General features: G+C 42.5%; 1 long non-coding RNA gene across 1 annotated transcript; it reads right to left on the reverse strand.

Moving 5' to 3' along the window:
- Positions 1 to 2090: 2090 nt before the first annotated feature.
- LOC308198901 lies at positions 2091 to 10921 on the reverse strand. The gene is made up of 3 exons (XR_013954267.1): positions 10137 to 10921; positions 6180 to 6292; positions 2091 to 4447 (listed from the first exon to the last, which is right to left on the reverse strand). It is a non-coding gene; the product is annotated as an uncharacterized lncRNA (long non-coding RNA).
- Positions 10922 to 19083: the final 8162 nt, after the last annotated feature.

Raw genomic sequence — 19083 nt, forward strand, 5'->3', positions numbered from 1 at the left:
ACAAAATGGCATCTGTGTAAAGACTTACTGATTTTTCCTTCCTTTGAGATCTGAGTAATCCCAGTGATCTGGTATTAGCTCAATCCTATCAGTTTACTGTGAACAGGGATCTTCGGAGCAGTAGCTACATTTCAAACTTTAATTTAAAATAAATCAACAAGACAGCATTTAGAAAATACAAAGGGTTATGTCTGGTTGTGTCATGGCACGAAGCAGCAGCAAAACCAAAACAGAATTGCAATCACCTTCTCCTTGAATATTACGCTTTGACATTACAGAAGATCCTGTGTCCTTCACAAGCCACCCACTTAAAACACGAATGCAAGGAGGAAGAAGAAGGCTTCTCTCCCAGCTGCCTACAGCAAGGGAACTCTTTGGGCATGAAAACCCAGTTCAGCAAAGCATGTCACCATGTGCATAAGACCGCTTCATTTCGGCAAAGCATTTAAGAATATGCTTAACTTTAAATATGTACTTAGCTGAATTGTTTTGCTGAGTGGGGATTGATGGCTGAATTAAGGCATTAAACATTAATGACAGAGCTGGGAACACAGCACAGTATGTAAATGGGGATTTGTCGGGACTAGAACAAACTGATTCAAATAATGCAATCATTATATGATTAAGATCTCTTAAAAGATGTGAAGCCATCAGAAAGGCTTAGGGTCTGCTGACTTGAGATGGGTGACAACCGTCTCAGTCACTCCACTCCTCGCATGGTCTCAACTCACCTGTTTTTAGAGTGTCTGCTGGGGAGACCAGAAGGGAATCTCTTCCACACAGTAGCTGAAACAGTTAAATCTGTTGGTACAACTTTGATCCTAGGTGTTGCCCAGGGCAGCCCTGCACTGTTGGTTACGGATCTCCTCCTGAGTAGGGTGAAGAAGCAGGGTACCGTGACAGCGCTTCCAGGTGCCTCCACATTCCTCGACATCACTGACTCCTAGCTGCTTTTGGTACCGCCGCCAGTGGTAGTAGGGTCTACCTGGGCATCTCTCTTCCTCTCATCCTGTGAGGCTCTGGTGTGAATGCCACTCCCAGGGCTCTTCCAGTCGTCCTCCATGCTACCTGTGCACCCAGTGCCTCTACGAGGGTGTCCATGGAGCTACGGGCTCTGGCTTCCACCATGTGCTCCTGACACCCATTCTTCATATTTCTCTCTTTCTAGATCCACTCGGGGCAGCCAAACCATTTACACAGTGACTCATGAAGATGGAGATAGGGATAAAAGCTAACTGCCTGTCTGTCCAGAAGTGGCTGAGGTAATGCTTGCCGGCGAAAGCAACTGCTTCATTTCTGCTTGGCAGAAGATGCAGCATTTTCTCCTCCAAGCCTAGTAGTATTTTATTGTGCTTCCCTCCTTCATTCTTTTTGTGATTTTTTGTCATGTGTGCTCTAGATCTTGGATGTATCTATAGTTAACTTTCTGTTAACAATCTATTTTGATGGCTGTGCTATAAGCCGTTAAATTATTGTGCTGGTTTGGCATGTTACAATAATTTGAACAGAAACAAAATGTTTTTTTTTTTTCTTTACAGTAAAAGCAGCGTTAAGTCATTCAGTGAAGTTCGGTCTATCTCAGAAGCTGGTGGATGTACCAGCAGCTCTGACAGTAGCTTCTGTGCCTGATTCTCAGATGACCTGCAAGCGATCTTTGGCTGTGTTTGTGCACCAGAAATGTTTACACAGAGGATCAATTAGTTTCAGAGGAAGGAATGGGATCGGGGGCATGCTCAAGGTAGGATAGAAAACATCTCCCTCCCATACCAGAGTAAACGCACAACTTTACTGTGAAGAGAGGCGCTCCAAAGTCACGTATATCCCTTGAATTAGAAGCCACCTAAAAACTCATAACAAGGACGTTGGGTAAATTGTACAAACTAGAGTAAAAATGCTTACTTACCATGTGGGCTTCTGATCTGAAGCATCTGAACATCACAGTAAATACTCATTTTTGTTTATGTGGCACATTTTTTGTTTTGAAGAAACATACATAGCTTCTGTTATTTGGGAATATTGCACGCTGGAAAGCTCTAGTGTCATTCTGATACTGGAGGAATCATTTTGGATTACCATCTTTGGTAGGGTTTTGTGTGTGTGTGTTTGTTTTGTACAACAGTGGGGAAAATTAAATTAAAAATGACAGATAAAAATATTTCATTTAAATAGCTAGATTGAGCAATAATTTTCTTGAAAGCGTTTGTTGAAAGCTTCAATATAGTAAGTTTGACATAATTAAATGACGATGAAGTTAACAGTTAATCTCTGAGAATGACTTTTATTACAACAAATAAAAACCCTGCCTCAATTGTTCTTTGAATGTAAAGCATGTATTACGTGACTGATGTAGCTTCATCTTCCCACCATTTGAATTTCTTAGACCAAAGTGGCACATCAAAGAAATGTTTTACACATTTAGTGTCAGAAGTGATATGATTACAGCTAGAACTGCATACAGTTGTATAACTGTTCTCCAGATTTTTAAGCCTTATATTCCTATTATTCTTTAACAAATCTTGCTTCATCCTTAAGACTACAAAATAAAACTGGAGATGGCATGATTTATGACATTTTCATTTAATACTTGTACCTAAGACCCACAGTACATTCTAGAGAGACAGAAAATACCGTATGAGACTTGGCAAGCATTACCACTTAACCACTGCAGGAATAACGAAACCTGAAAGCTCCAGGATCTGACATGATCAGATCTACCAGGACCCTGTTTTGAGGAGGTGGTGGATTTAGCTCCTCCAGACATCCCTTGCAGCCTAGAGAGTTCCAGTCCTCTGTGACTGCTGCACGGGCTCTTTCTTTATCGCCCTAAGCATTTGTGATTTGTCTACCTGGCTTTTGTTCAAGTAAGTAGAACACTCCTTTACACTCAAACAAGTATCATAAGACAAATAACTAGAACGCTCCTTTATAATGCTACAGAGCACTGTAAAGATATAACCCCAACAAGCTTTATAAAGAGAATTAGTATCTTTTTCATAGGCCATCTGATGCTGCTAGAACAAATATAGCTATTGGGAGGCCCCACGCATTGTTTCAGATCCTAAACAAGCAGCAAAAATAAAGCTGAATACAAGACAGGGAGAATTGCTCTGGTAGATGAGGGTATACTTCTTTTCCCAGTACAGTTCATTAGGTTACACTGGTACAGATTAGGATGAGAAAAGGCCTTTTACATAAATTTATACTACATATTTCCATTGGAATAAATTACAAAATCAAGCTTTGTGAAACATTTGGTGCAAAATCCCCCTTTGACCAGCCTGAGTGTTTATACTCTCCAGCTTTTTCTGCAGTTCTGCACTGACATGAAGGAGCTCTGAGGGGCTTAGCAGAATGAACAGATGTGTTGGGACTCTGGGCCAGTTGACATCCCTGATTTACAGTCCTGATTTGTGATCCTGAACTTGAACTATACTCTAGCTGTTCCTGACACTCACAAATACATTCCTTATTGCTAAGCATTCCTCAGATGGCTTACATAAAACATTTCAACCACTGCAAACTTCTTATTTCAACTGTGTGCCATTTGTAACATGTGACTGGCCCTCCGGTTAGCACTATTGGAGTTGTGCATGAGCAAGGACTAGGGCTGAGTGAATACATACCCTAAATGTCCATTTGCATTCAAAAGGGACTTTTTATTTAGCTGTGGTTGTAAGACTTTCCTATTTGTTTTCTATGAATATGTGATCATTTGAGCTTTACAAGCATAATACTTGTTTGTGAGAATTCCCTTGTGACTTACTCATGAGAAGCAAACATTTAATTCAAATGTTCGGTCACTAAAAGGCACTTCAAAATTTTCTGTTGACTTTGGCTTGATTAGTTATTCAAATAAAATGTTATGATCCTTGCAGATAAAGCAAAGCACAGTTTGGCAATATTACAGTCCATGGGACAATTAACATTAATACTCTCCTTGTTACTTTAAAGAACCGTATCAATGTAGATCAAAAAGTGTATAGGCTATAAATTAAAGTTACTTGATTTATTGCAGAAGATACATTCCCAGCTGAAAATTTCAAAGTGTATTACAAAATTAATAAATTACATGATTTGCAGACCTGTTTATTCACTGAAATAATTCATTCACAACTTCGTAACCAGCATATTTCAGACATAAACTGCAGCTCTTCAAATGATTCAAGGCAAAATTTGACAAAGAAAATCCTCTGGTGAGATCAGTGTGTGTGAGCTAGAGATGCAGGATATGGTTGCTTGGTTACTAAGTAGGAGTCCACCTGGAGAGCACAATGCTTTTGCGCTTCATGCTGTGGAGATGGTCTTTGCGCTTTTATTTTGAATAGCATCACTGCTGAACGTTAACATCTGAAATGTGGATCTGGGCAACCTTAACGAACAGTCATCGGTCTCGCATCTGCAGTCGGTGGTACGTAGGGTGCCCTTCCTTCCTGCACAGAAGGTAGAGCTACGGAAAAAATAACAGACACAAAATTATTTTTAAAAGCATTTAAGAGAAGCTACCTCATACGTTATTCTCTCATATGTGCTCCACCACCCTCAAACAGACAATTCACAGTGCTTTAGTATCTTTTCAAATATTTTCAATATATACTTGGATTTTTAAATTTATATATATATATATTTTAAATACATTTTTAATGCACTTTTAAAATAAAATAATCTGCTGGTAGAAGTTGAAATTTACTCTCATTTGAAGCTCAGTCTTGACAGAAACAGCACGTAACAAGTTTCTTCAGTTTGCCAAAATGTGTTTATAAAATAAAATATATTTTCTACTGCCACCTTTGAGTTCAGACCAGACTTCTTAAAAAGTCAGCCGTGAAAATGAGAAAAAGGTGAAAATGAAGATAGAAGTTAAGACTATTCTTAATAAAAAAACTCTCTGGGAATGTGAGATGGCTCCTCTGAATTTCTCAGTCTGCTGTATTCCTCATACAGGCACTATAGCTCCAGTCTCGAAGCATGTTTCAAACCCACAGTAATGCTTACTGTTTAACAAACCTGCAACTTTTTCTTTTGAGAAAATAACTGACTCACATCTGCTGAAATAAAAATGTGGAGATAAGTATTGAAGAGCAAATGCATGCCACAGATTCGATTTTTTTAGTCTTGCCAAAGTGTGTTTTTACAGAAATACACTTTATCTCAAGTCACTTGTAATTTACCTTTTAATGAATAAAGGAATTCAATCCATACAAAATCATTTAGTCCTGATTCGTGGATTCTCCCTCCTTGGAGGCCTTCCAAAGCCGCCTGGAGATGGGCCTGGGCAGCCCGCGTTGGGTTGCCCTGCTGGAGCCTGGTGGCCTCCAGAGGGCCCTGCCAACCCCAACCATCCTGTGTTGCTGAGATTCTCTGATTTTAAAACTTCTTAAGCTTTGAAAATTTAGAAGCATGGTACCAAACTTTTTGGATATAGTGCAAGGCAAGTCATGCCTCTTCATGTATTTGGCAATTTTAGCAACTTTAAAATTGGCAAAGAGGAATCCTAATGCGCTGTACAAAAGATGCTTATTTTTCCAAACCTGCTGTATATAAAAGAAAACCTAGTCAACATTTTAAGATTTTTTTCACTTCTAGGGTACTGAGGCCAGGATCTTGTGGACAAGCCTCACCATTTCAGTGGTTTGAAATATGGTACAATAAAATCTTATAATTCTGAAATGTAATTGATGGCCATGGAAAATGCATCGAAAAACCTCACCTATACAACTTTTGAGATGAAATGATGATGTCTCTGTGAAGTTCATTGCTGCATTTCATGGTAAGTTGGGCAGTTACCTAAAAGTCCTCATCCATTAGTTTCCTACTATTGGGTAGCATAACCTCCAAATTGAATTTCACAAACTATGATATATTTCCAAAATTCAAAAGTTCAATTTTAGTATATCTTTAAAGTTTCAAATATTTATAATGTGTTTTCACTGCTGTGTTGAATCCAAACAGGTAGAAAACGGATTATTCCCCTTTCAACCATGCAACAATAAATTAGTATCAGAAGTATTTTCCATCATTTGATGCCTCAGGGGCTACAGATAAAAATATTTTTTAATCAAATCTTTAATTGTTTTCTTAATTGAAAGAAATGCTAATGTATTGTTCGAAATGGAGAAAGCTTTTGTTTGAGAAGATGCACAATTTTAGCTACGAGTGACTCAGAAAATGTCATGACTTACTTTGTGGTCACAGTCAGGTGATATATACGAATGGCTTCAGCTAATCTTATGGCACACTTTTTTATGCTTCTGCAGTAGGCATCTTTTCTTCTTCTAATTATCATATTTCTTAGCTGCAGAACAGATTTAAGATGCTGGAATTATTTTATCATCCACTCCATTTATATGCAGTAGTGCACTTAAGGATACAAGTAGTTAAGAAACTTCTTCATGAACTGCAGTGAGTCTCATGGTAAATACTTTACTGATCTATGCATGGTCACTTCTTAACAGACTTTAGAAATTGCAGAGCATCTTCTTTTTAGTGGTTGCATCTTAATGGGAGGTTACCATTACAATTATGGCCACAGTCGGTGTAAAAATGAAAACAGACCAAGTGAAAATGATAAATAAAAAATACGTACAGTAGATCTCACTTCAGTATTACTTGTCTATGCAACACCTGTTGCATACCTAAGCCCTAGATGTTGTTTTTCATGCAGTTCATATTTATCCATGTTATGTGGGAAGGATCTCCAGCTGTAATCTGACTCCACACTGGAACAAGATCTGGGGAGATGTATCAGCATCCCCTTATTTTTTTCCTCTTTGTGTGGGGAGGATGAGCAGGCAGAAGACGGGCAGGAGTGGTGCACCCCAGCAGCTGAACAGCTAAGGGACCACAATGTCCCTTGCAGGTGTGCCTCAGCTGCTCTGGACAAGTGAATGTTCACAACATTTTCTCCCCTGACCCTTGGCTCACTCTGATGGGTTCTTTCATTTTAATTTTAATTGGAGGTCATGGTGAAGGGGGATCTCCACCCCACTTTTTCTGAAGTAATCTCCCACCTCTGAAACCCTCAACCATTGGGTGGATGGGGGTTTGGAGCCTTGAATGGAACCACATGGATGGAATGGATCCTTGCCAATGGTTTGAATGGGTCCTTGACATTTCTTTTTCCTCTTCCCCATTCCATCTTGGAAGGTGAAGCTTCCTTTCCTGAAGATTGCTGAAGCCTGGCTGGAAATGTCCAGGAGCTTCCAGTTCTGCCAAGAAACTCCCACGAATGGGCTGTCCTGCCCAATCAAGGCACTGAAACATCAAGGTAAACCATACCAGCAGCCACTGGCAAAACTTTGTAGTGTTCTGCCTTGTACGTCAGCTCCTTCACTGGGTTAAATGTGTGCCATCAATGGTCTGAGTAACACCATATTTTAACAGGTAAAAAAATGAAGGCCTATCTATGGATTTCATTTTAAGTGAGCAATTTAATGCTTAGATCTACATAAAAATATGGTTTGTTGTTGTTGTTGTTTTGTTTTGTTTCATTTGTTTGTTTTTTAGTCTTGTGATTAATTATTATTGAAATTCTAAATTTCTTTGGGCCAAATTCTACTTTGAAAACAAAATTTAATCAAGAGTTACTTTGTTTAGTATTACTCTGCAGATGTTTTATTGATTCATTCATTTTTTTCTTATGCAGCAAATGAATGAAATAAGAGATGACTCTTAAAGAGTGGGTTATCATCTTCGGGGAGAAATCAAAGGAATTAGGAAGAACTTCAAATAAAGGATGGACGAACACATTTATGACAGAGGGGTTAGTGTTCACTGTCTGCTAGTTTGAAAGAAAGGAAGATCCTGTGTGTGACAAAGCTTTTTCGGTCTCCCAAGCCCAATTTGTTAGCTATTAGTGCATGCTAGAAAACCTTAGCCCTTTGATAAAAGGGTGGGAAAGAAGCCATGCATGGTTAATCCTGAAGTAATTTTTCATTATTAGTATTTTTTTATTTATAGCATTTAATAGTATTAAATGCGGTATTTTGCCCTGTCTTTGTTGGGTAGGTAGTTGCTCGTATTCTGCCAGTTAATCCTGTTCTTCTGTGCATTTTAATTATAAAACAGCTAATACCGTGGGTGACTGCTCCTAATAAATTAAAAATATCTGGATAAATAGAGAGGTGGTGTTGTCTATTAGGTGCAATATCCGGGTTTGGTTGAAAACAGGAAAGTCTGCTCGAACTCCTAGAGCAGAAAGACTTTCCTGCAGTTCAGTGCGAGTGGAAAGGACATGATGTCAGCTCTAGCAGATACGCCTGAATTATAAGGACATGGGAAGTTTTGTTCAGGGGCAGAGATAGCACACACAGCTTCATATTTTGTCTGTTTGGTCCTCATAAATACTGCCGTTAATTCTACGTGTGACAATGAAAAGCATTTTGCAGGCTTGCGAGAATTTACATTTCCAGCTCAGTGTGGTCTAAGCATAGGCTTAGAGAAGAACAACCTATTTGTGCATTTCCCCAAAAGCGATGGTTCATGTGCCTCTGAAGCAGAAAGGCCAAAATGCCTAAGCTGTGGCCAGCTTCAATGCTTGCCTCACCAGAGCTGCTGCTAGTCATACTGCAAAGTCACTGTGGCTTTTGATCCCCGCTGTTTGCACCAACTTCTGATACTCTGAAACAGAACGGACTTGCTGTGTTTTTTTTAATCAGGCCCTTGCATTTGTCCTTTTGTTGGTATGTAGGACTCGGCAGCTCTCAGAGACAGATTTGAGCCAGTCTTACTGGATGAAGTCTCTGCAAAATTTGGATTGCTTCACGTAGGAGCCTCCATGGAAACTGAGCTCTTTTGCAAGCCTGATCATCATTGTCTTGGCGCGACTTGATCTTTCTGCATCAGCGTAACCTTCCTCGGGACCTCTCCATTGGAGAGAGCACTGAGCTGAGGGGAAAAAAGGACCAGGACAAAATGTACTATAGTAACCCTTATTAATGAATGAATGCATACTCATGCATACTTCAGATATCTGCTTTGATATCCAAATACAATAGAGCTATAGACCAGGCTCAGATTTTGACCTTCAGTCTGTTACCACTAGGGCATTTATTCATGAATTGGTTTCTTTAGCCTTCTGTTGTTTTCCTAAGCTGAGCTGAAGCAGGGAAGAATCCTGGTAACCCCTGCTGTGCTGGAGGAGATTGTCCCCAACCAGTGGCGATGGTGTGAGACTGGTGCATCTGAGCCCAACGTGTGGCAATGCATCCTGCCATTCTTTCTTCGTAAACAGAGCCCAAGCTTTACTGAAAAGCTTTGGTGTTGGGATAATGTTAATTTTGTTGGGAAAAGACTAATTTTCAAGGGATATATGAGGGATCTAAATAACATCCATCTTGGTCATGTAATACTATATTTTGTTATGAAGCACAAGTTGTACAGCTGAGACTGCAACAATCAGTGGACAGAGCTACAGAGCTACCCTTTGAAAAGCCATTTCTGCTCAAGTGCAAGTCCCTATCTGCCTTTTATATCTGGGTTTATCTTTTACATTATGAGGTATATCTTTCTGCATAGTGAGCAGTGTTCAAAGATTATTTGAAGGGAATGACACTTGGTTGTGCCATTTTGTTTGCTCAAGCCTTTTGAGCTCTTGAAATGCAAAGGTTTGGTTTTGTTCTGTTTGTCTCTCTCACACATAAATATATTCTCACGCATACATACATATATATATATATATCAAGTTGGCTGATGAAAGTTACTATTATTGGAGAAATCCTTGTCCTCAGAATAGCGTCTTCAGCTACACATAGGCTTCAGGGAACCTTTGTCAAGAAGTACAAACTATTTTATTTTATTTTATTTTATTTTATTTTATTTTATTTTATTTTATTTTATTTTATTTTATTTTATTTTATTTTATTTTATTTTATTTTATTTTATTTTATTTTATTTTATTTATGTACATATGAAAACTGTCTTAACACCCCTATTCTCCTTCCTGCAGCAAACAGTTTTCTTCAGATTTTAAGCAGTTACCTTTGGGCATGCCTTTTGGTGATAACTGAATGCAGGAGGGCAGGTGAGAAAAGCTTTGTTACCATACTTTAACATTACAAGTAAGGATCAGAGTATCTGGGGTCTAAGTCAGAAGGGTTGCTGCCACCTATGAGGAAACGCAGCCGACGCCAGGCTCTTACCTGCTTTTAGTCCACGGAGAGGCGGCTGGATGCTGAACATCTGCTGACCTCTGCCCACCTGAGCCCTGACTGGGACAATACTGGTACCAAATAACTTGAGCTTTCCACGTGGACAGGGCTGCCGCTCATTTACTTACAGCAGATGGGAGATGAGAGGACCTACTTGGCCGAGCAAAATAATCGTTCAACCTTCAAGCAATCTCTCGAGTGACATGCTCTGTTCCCTATCCCTTCCCAGCATGAACCATAGAAGCACTGCTGTTGGAAAAGCCCTCCAAGATCACCTGGTCCAGCCATCCCCCTACCACCAATGTCACCCACTAAACCATGTCCCTAAGCACCACGTCCAACCTCTCCTTGAACACCCCCAGGGACGGTGACCCCACCACCTCCCTGGGCAACCCGTCCCAGTGCCTGACTGCTCTTTCTGAGAAGAAAGACAGCTGCTCCATCCCAGCTGGCCTTACTGACAGAGAATGGTCTTAGGTAGGTGTTGCTCATTTACTAGATGTCTGCCTGCTTCCGCCCATACCATATGATTTATAAAGGCAAAATTATTGTCTGCTGTTCTGAGAACTGCCATTGGAGTTAGTCACCTCTGGAGGGGACATGGAGGCTTGCAGCAGCCCTGATAGGTTTAAGTTTGGTCATTCTTCAGCATCAGGCTGAATCTGACCCTCAGTCATTGAACGCAATCGAAGTGCAAGCTGCAAAATAATCAGTTTTGGGTCTGGAAAAATACTTCCCCGAGCAATGTTTCTGAATTATTTTGGTGTAGTACTGCCATCTTTGTTGGTTAATACTGCTTTTTTTTTTTCAATTTATTTTTTTTTCAATGAAACTGTTTTTCTTTAAGTAGATTTCAGAATTTCTCTGCTTTCTTAGAGAAAAAACAAAATTGTGCTGATTTGTATTTTTTCCTCATCCAGGCTGCATTTGTTTGCACACAAGATGCCAGTAATGAAGGAGCCTACAAAATGCAGTTGGTGAAATTCTATCAGAGCTTGCGAGAAACAAAACAAACAAAAAACGTCCCATCCAGTAAAAATGGCTGACTGATGCAAAAGGAAACACAGATGGAGGTAATGGGGTTTCAAAAGAGGAATTAGAGAAGATCTGAACGGAGGCTCGTAAATTTGCAGCAGTTCCACTTTGCCAAGAACTGCGGTGGGAAATCCTCATTGCGGGAGGTATTTCCGTGCTGTGCTCACCCATGAGAGCCTTGCTGGGGCAGCCATGGGGAAAGCATTATCTGGTGGTGACGGCAAGACCCGGCAATCAGCATTCCTGAATCCTGTCGGACCGCGGCTGCTGACTCACGCGGCGGCCTTGAGTTAGTCACACAGTGCCAGATGCTTCAACCTGACCTTGTCAAGGCGCCGCCAACAAGGAAGCAAAACACACTCACCTTGGGCAACTCTTGCAAACAGGTCTTATCCTGCCACGCTCCAGCTTCCCCCGTGCCACTGGACGAGCAGTGCGGGGAAGGAAGAAGCTTTGGGCCACGCCAGGCCGTTTTTGGGACAGGGGGAGAAGAAAATCCTGTGGTTCAGCAGATACCATGGTAAAGATGGGTGAGAAAGGAGGACACCAAGCCCCAGGGAGGGAGCGCCCAGAGGGGATGAAATAGCCAAATGCCACCCTGGTGTGCGAGCCAGCTCAGCTGGAGCACTTGTCTCCCTCTAGGTGGAAGCTGGCTTTCAGCGTTCTTCCAAAGGGGGAAGAAGACCAGTGAAGCTGGCAGTGGGCTGATGAACCTAGGAGGGCTGGAAAATTCGGGGATTTTTCTGTTTTGTTTCAACAGTTTCCCACCAGCAGGCAATTCAGAGTTGGGTTTTTCCTGAGGATTTCTCTGTGTAGCATCCCTTGTACCACCACCTCCAAACACTAGCCCTGGGCTGGACTAACAGAGATTTGGCTTAAAGCTGACCAGGAGAGCCTAAAAACGGCGATAAGACCTGACTGGCTCATGCCGAGGACTGCAAGCTCAGGAGCTGAAATCGCTCTTCTTCCTCCCCAAGCCACAGCTCCCCACACATCCCTGTGGTGGCTCGGGGCCAGATTTTCCTGTTTCACCACAGGAGATAGAAATCCTTCAGGAAAGAGGCCTTACCTCTCGTTGTGGCCAGGCCCACTCTGTTTTAGCTTGTGTCCATTCCTAAGGTGTTTCTCCCACCAGGTTGAAATTTAGCTTAGCTAACAATACGTATGCTCTTTCACAGACTTTTCTGGCTGAAGCCCATGGTAAATATTTCCTCATACATCATTGTCACTAATCACATTACTGCCTCCAATATTTGTGCATAGAAAATTCAGCATGTTTTCTGGATTATTGAAAATCATTCCTCAGTGCCAGCGGAGGGCGAGTTTTTGACTGCAGCTGCCCATATCCCGTTGCTAGTAGTGATTCCTACCTGTCAGCTGCTGGGAAAGAATCTCAAAAAGGGGCAAATGAGACCGTGCTGTAGGGTTTTAATCTTGGGATTGGACTCAGGCCACATCTCGTGCAGGGCTGTGTGTACCTGACTTCTGAGATCTCAGAAACCATGCATTTACAAGGCGCTGGTTGTGCTAGTGGGGCTGCAGGAAGAGGGAATGAGAAATATTTGAGGTGCTGGCTCAGCCTGGCTGCGTGCCACATTAAGTTGTCTGGAACCACTGGAACTAATCAAGTCAGACGTTTATTTCAGAGGTAGGTCTGCACTGGTAGGTTGTACCCTCACCTGTATCAAAATAAGCATGGACAGCAGGTCGAGGGAGGTGATTCTCCCCCTCTGCTCTCATGAGACGCCACCTGGAGTGCTGCATTCAGCTCAGGGGCCCCCAGCACAAGAAGGACATGGACCTATCCATGGACCTAGAGCAAGTCCAGAGGAGGGCCAGATGATGATCAGAGGGCTGGAGCACCTCTCCTGCGAAGAGAGGCTGAGGGATTTGTGGTTGTTCAGCCTGGAGAAGAGAAGGCCCAAGGGAGACCTTACAGCGGCCTGCCAGGGCCTAAAGGGGGCCTACAGGGAAGGGGAGGGACTCTTTGTCAGGGAGGACAGGGATAGGACAAGGGGTAATGGCTTTAAACTAAAAAATGGTAGATTTAGATCAGGTACAATGAAGAAATTCTTCCCTATGAGGGTTGTGAAGCCCTGGAACAGGGTGCCCAGAGAAACTGTGGATGCCCCATCCCTGGAGGTGTTCAAGGCCAGGCTGGATGGGGCTTTGGGCAACCTGGTCTGTGGGAGGTGTCCCTGCCCATGGCAGGGGGTTGGAACTAGATGATATTTAAAGTCCCTTCCAACCCAAACCATTCAATGATTCTTTGGACTGCAGAGCCTCCTCTGCACCATGATGGGGAGATGTGTGCCGACATGTTTGCCCAGGGAAGTGGTGGGTGTCCCACCCATGGGGTCTTGCATCCCCAGGTGCCCTGTAAGGAACAAACCCCAATCTACAGGGGGAGATGGCTCAGCACAGTAAGTGTCTCTCTTGTTTGTGCTCTGTGACTGTTGGAAAACCAAACTAGTGGAATACGTTTGCCAATTTTAATCCCCGGATAGTGCAGCAAGCCCTTATTTCCTTTGTGCTGCTTCCAGGCACAGCATTGCTTTGCTAAACATATTAAGTGCTAGAATTTTTGTACTCTCTTGGTAGAAACAGATAAAAATAATATTTCTTATGAAGCTGGCCCATTCGAGTTGGTGAAATGTTGAAAATTCCCAGTTTTCTTTGAATAGATATGTTTCAAAGTATTGCCTAAATACTTTGGAACAGTGTTCAAGCCATAGCTTATTTGTGAAATATTTTATTTGATGTCTGTAAACTTTCTGATATCTGCAAGCTATTGAATTTAACTCCCATGTCATGTGGAGTGCTAAGCAACATGCTCCATGATGGCAGGACTGAAACTTCCCTGATGGCAAAGGGTGAGTCGTGTACCTCCGTGCTTCTTTTTTGACCTTTCTACAGGTTATTCATGGTAAGTTCCTGAAGTATTTGCAGAATGGCTTCTAATTACTGACAGATCAACCATTGTGTTATATTGGAAGTTACAGTAAATTAAATTTTACAGTTTTATTTACTGTGCATCTTTTATTCACTCTTTGAAAGTGAAAAGCTAAAAGCTAAATTCCTCCTCCTGAAACTCTTGATGTGCACATCTTCTGTCACAGCCAGAGCTGTGTGCGTGTTACATAAGCTGTATGGTCGAATTCCTTTGAGAACGTTCTCGTTTGGTACCACGTGTGCAAATTCTGCTGGAGTCCGTGGAGTGCACATCTGAGAGCTGAGTTTTGTCTCTTGCTTCAAACTGCCCAGACTGTCAGATGACCAATGAGGGTGAGGGGAAAGATGTTAGGGATAAACTGCAGTGCCATAAACGCGCTGGAATGTGCCTTTACGGACACAAATCCACTTTCCAGCGATGAGGAAAGCTGGGGAAAGTGAGGACATTGAGAGAGAAGCTGGGAAAGAGATGTAGCAACTGAGGCTAGTGGGAGAGTGTGACTGTATCCGCTGTCAGAGTTTCAGTGCACCAAAGCCAGCGTGCCTCACCCCATAATGACACAGCTAAATGGAAAGATTTTGTTTCTTTTGTGTCTCCACCCAGTTAGATAAAGGTATAGCTAATGAAAGCTAGGTCACACCTGTCTCCTGGCATCTTTTCCTCTCTCATTACGTGTGTTACCTTCACAGATAAATTTATCTCAGAATAGAGATAAAAGGGGTTCTTTTTGTTTGTTTTCTGTTTTCTCTTTAATTTTAGAGGAAATGCTTCATATCTGAAAGGTACAGATTACAGCTACCTTTACTCTCTCTGACCTTAACCCTGCTGGCAGGATGTGAACAGTTGAATCTGTTGCATTTGATCCATTAGAGAATAAATATGTGATAAAAACTTGGGGCAGCATATCTGAAAATAATCCATTAAAAGTCATGAAACCAGGGATATTGTAATTAATTTAATGTAATAAAAAGCACTTATGTTTTTCTTTTGAATATTTTTACCAATCTTTTTTATTTTTCATATTATTATTTGAAGGAATTTTGATTTGCCTCAAAATACTTGTTAAAGTCATGAAAACTCTTCAGTGTTTAGTGTAGCTGGTTCTAGACCTGCACCTTTGGCCAAGACCTTCTCTAGTGAAAAGCTCCTTATTTCTAGTAGAAGACCCAAATCAGGATAACAGAGTTTGACGTGCAGGGCATTAGGGATGCAGACATGGCTCAGCTCGTTAATGAAAAAAACAGGTTTCAGTTAAGCATGGAATTGTCTTGAAGCAAAAATCCTCCCTGAACATGCTGTGCATTCAGATAGAATATTTTTTCGACTTCAGGACTCCAGCTGAGTGATAAACGTCCTAATGTTGAAACATTTACAGGTGCTTCATGCAACAGTGAGTAAATTACTACAGAATGAGTTTGGCTGGGGAGAAGTGACAGTACTTCTCTTCGTTGCACAAGCTCCTCAGTCAGTCTGTCTGCTCAGGTTTCTGGAAATCTCCATGGTCTGATTCACTATTTCCTTACTGTTTGTTCTGAGACTGGGAGTAACTATGCAAACACGATGTTGATGCAATATTGTAGGGAGTATCTAGGCTAATCCCGTGCATTCAACTTCTGAACATGTTTGTTGTGAGCAAGGGCTTGGATTCCTTACTCTCGTCTATCTTATGCTGTCTGTAAGCCTGTGCAAAATAGAGCTATGTCCACCCCATGAAAAGAGTTTTATGTTTCTTTTCTAACTGTAAATCACTACACCATGCATGAGGCAATAAAGGAGGTAAGTTCTGGTGTACAGTGGACATGTCCTGAGAATTGACATAAGAACGGAAATGACAAATTGACGATTCCTGAGAAGTCATCTGTGTCTTCCTGTGTTATCATTGAAATCACCTCAGATAATCAAGTTAACATCTTGGCTTTGCTATTAAAGGGCACATGCTTTCAGGGAACTATTGAAATTTGCTTCCTCCTGGATTTGTTGCAATATGTCGGGAGATTATTTGTCCTAACAGGACTTCTCTGGTGACTCAGATATAGTTGGAAGGCCAGCATAGGAGCAAGGAACATACTTTTAGAGATCTGTGCTGCCTTTTTATATGCATTTCAGACAGCATCCATCTCAACTAACCCTAAGTACCTTCGGCATAGACATCTACATCTGAGCTGGTCCTCTACGTCACATCCTAGTAAGTGTGAGAATCATCTGACCCATTTTAGATAGCTACTTTACAAGGAAAAGAATCGCAAGCTAGGAAAGCCTGTGCCCCTCCATCAGCTGTGAAGGGATCCAAGAAACGTGCTCAGATGCAGAAGGTCACAGCCAGTTTGGCCACGGGGAATCCCACCCTTTGTGGCTGAGCGAGAAGCAGGGTCTGATAGAAGAAGTAGCTTATTTACAGTAGCAGAATGCGTGAAGGAAAAAAAACAAGCAGACCTTCGAGACCTGTTTTCCAGTTCCTGATTCTGCAGGGAGTGTTATGTTGTTTTTGGAGACGTTTATTAGGGAGGAGGATTTAATTTTTCCTTTAAGGACTGAGAAGTTTCTAAGAGCAGGGTGGATGGTGGTTACAAGCCTTTTTAGGAAAGAAAAGGCCAGCTTCTGTCTCTCTGCAAACACTGCTACTTTTGGTTGCAAAGCAGCAGTACGGAGATCAGAAAGGTTTTCTGTTTCACCTCCCAAGATGGTACTACAAAGATACCAAATATTCTCTAGAAAAACACAGCTAGAAGGTTGCATTTCTTGGCACTGGCTTTTTAATATCAAATTGTAAGTGGATGTGGTCTTTTGGCATTGTAAAATGTGCACGATATGACACCTGGCCTGAAGATAGGCAGGACAGAAGACCAAAGGACTTGTTGGGATGCATCTGAGGGTGCTGAGGGAATCATTGCAAGGTTGCTTTCTGCTGTCTTTGAAAGGCTGTGGTCACTGGGGAAGGTCTCCAATGACTGGAAAAAGGCAAATGTCACACCTGAAGGACAAGAAATAATCCAGGCAACTGCAGGTTGGTTAGCCTAATTTCAGGACTATGAGCAAATCTTCCGGAAGCCATGACTAGCCACACGAAGGACAGGAAGGTAACTGGGAACAGTCAGTATGGGTTCAGCGAGGATAAATCATGCCTGACCAGCCTGATTTCCTTCTGTGAGATGACTGGGTCTGTGAACAAGGGGAGAGCGATGCACTTTTAACAAAGAAGTTAAACATTACAGACCCCGGTACTGACCCCTGAGGGAGGCCACTAGCAACCAGCTGCTGGTTGGACTTTGTAATTCTGACCGCAAAGCTTTAAGCCCAGTGCTCCAGCCAGCTTTCCGCCCACCTTATAGTCCACTCATCCAGTACACATTTCAGCAGTTTGGCTTTAAGGATCCTATGAGAGACTACAGTGAAAGCCCAGCTCAAGTCAAGGAGAAACTGGCACAGCTCGCAACAAAGGAAATCCCGATCAGATAAAAGAAAAAACAAGTCTCACAGGGAGGGTGGTAAGTGCTGGAGCAGGTTGCCTAGAGAGACTCTGGAATGCCCGTCCTTGGAGATGCCCACAACACAGCTAAACAAGGCCCTGAGCAACCTGATCTGAGACGGCCCTGTTTTAGGGAAGGGATGGACCAGATGGGTGAGAGGCACCTAAACAGGCCATCTCCGATCAAACTATTTTGTGATCTATTTTGTGGTGTATGTGTTTACATGTAGGTGTACAGGAGGCTTTCAGAACCGTGTCTGGCCTCGTGTGGGAGGCTAGTTTGTACCTTAATTCAAAGCAGCCCTGCCTAGCTTTCTCCCAGAGAAGAGACAGCCCTCTGAGAACTGATGTTTTCATTCCCCATTCTGTTAAGTAGGTGTCACCAAAGCTACCACTGCATGCAGGGCTAATTACCACCTATTTGAGAAAAGGAATATGCATAAGGCTGTATGACCCTCCTTCGAGGTCAGGTGTGGAAGCTGTCTGGGCAGTGGCAGGGTGCCTGAGCTATCTGACAGAGGAAGGGCTCCAGCACAGAGCCGTCAGTCTGCTGCTCATCACCCCCAATACACATCACCATTTTGTGTGTGTTTGTTGTTGTTCCTCCCACCGTGACTCTGAAAGACATTAGGAAACTATGAAAAATATTTCAACATGGCCTTGCCACGTAGAGGCAGCTAAAGAGAAATAGCAGCAAGGACAGACCCACGGGGAACAACGGTGAGCGGCAGCAAATACCTTCTCTGTCCTCGGAATAGGAAACAAAACCCTTAAGGACTCAGGCGGACATTAAATATTGTCATGACATCACCAGTGTCCAGTCTAAGAAATGTATGTTAATATTGTCCTCAACATCACGACAGAGATGTGAGTGGATAGGAAGACTCCACTTTACAGGGCTACACCCCTGTGTGCTTCTTGCCATCTGTGCCCACCCTGGCTCTTCTTAAAGATACGTCAGGCAGGGTTCCTCTGGCCCATTTTACAGCACACCCATCTACACCAAGATTCCCTTTGTGGTCAGAGAGATATGTATTCCCAGGGCATAATTTCTCTCCTTTGATACCATACCTTCAGAACAGATAATACAACTTCCTCGCGGTGCCTGTTCTTACCAGAAAGGGAGAGTATAAAAGAAAGGGTGTCAGGCTCAAATGCAGATCTCTGCACTGTAAACATCAAGGGTGAAGATTCACCTCCCCCTGATTTTTGGGTGTTATGGTCCTGTACTCACAGGTTTTAACTGCCCTGATCTGCCTCCCACAGCACCCCCAGACACACACCCCGTACCCCTTGCTCCAGGGGCTGCGTGTGGACTCCAACCCTGGCACCCAGCTATGTTGTAGGTGTTCCTGTGCCCCCCACCCTGTCACTGCTGACCCTGACTTGCTCCCTTACCCACTCCTTGCCCGCTGCTTCCTGCTGAAGGGCTTGATTCAGGCACCATTTGACCCTGAGCTGCTGCTCCAGAAGTCTCCCACATG

This window comes from Anser brachyrhynchus (genome assembly GCF_964034855.1).
Source record: "Anser brachyrhynchus genome assembly, chromosome: 1".
NCBI lineage: Eukaryota > Metazoa > Chordata > Aves > Anseriformes > Anatidae > Anser > Anser brachyrhynchus.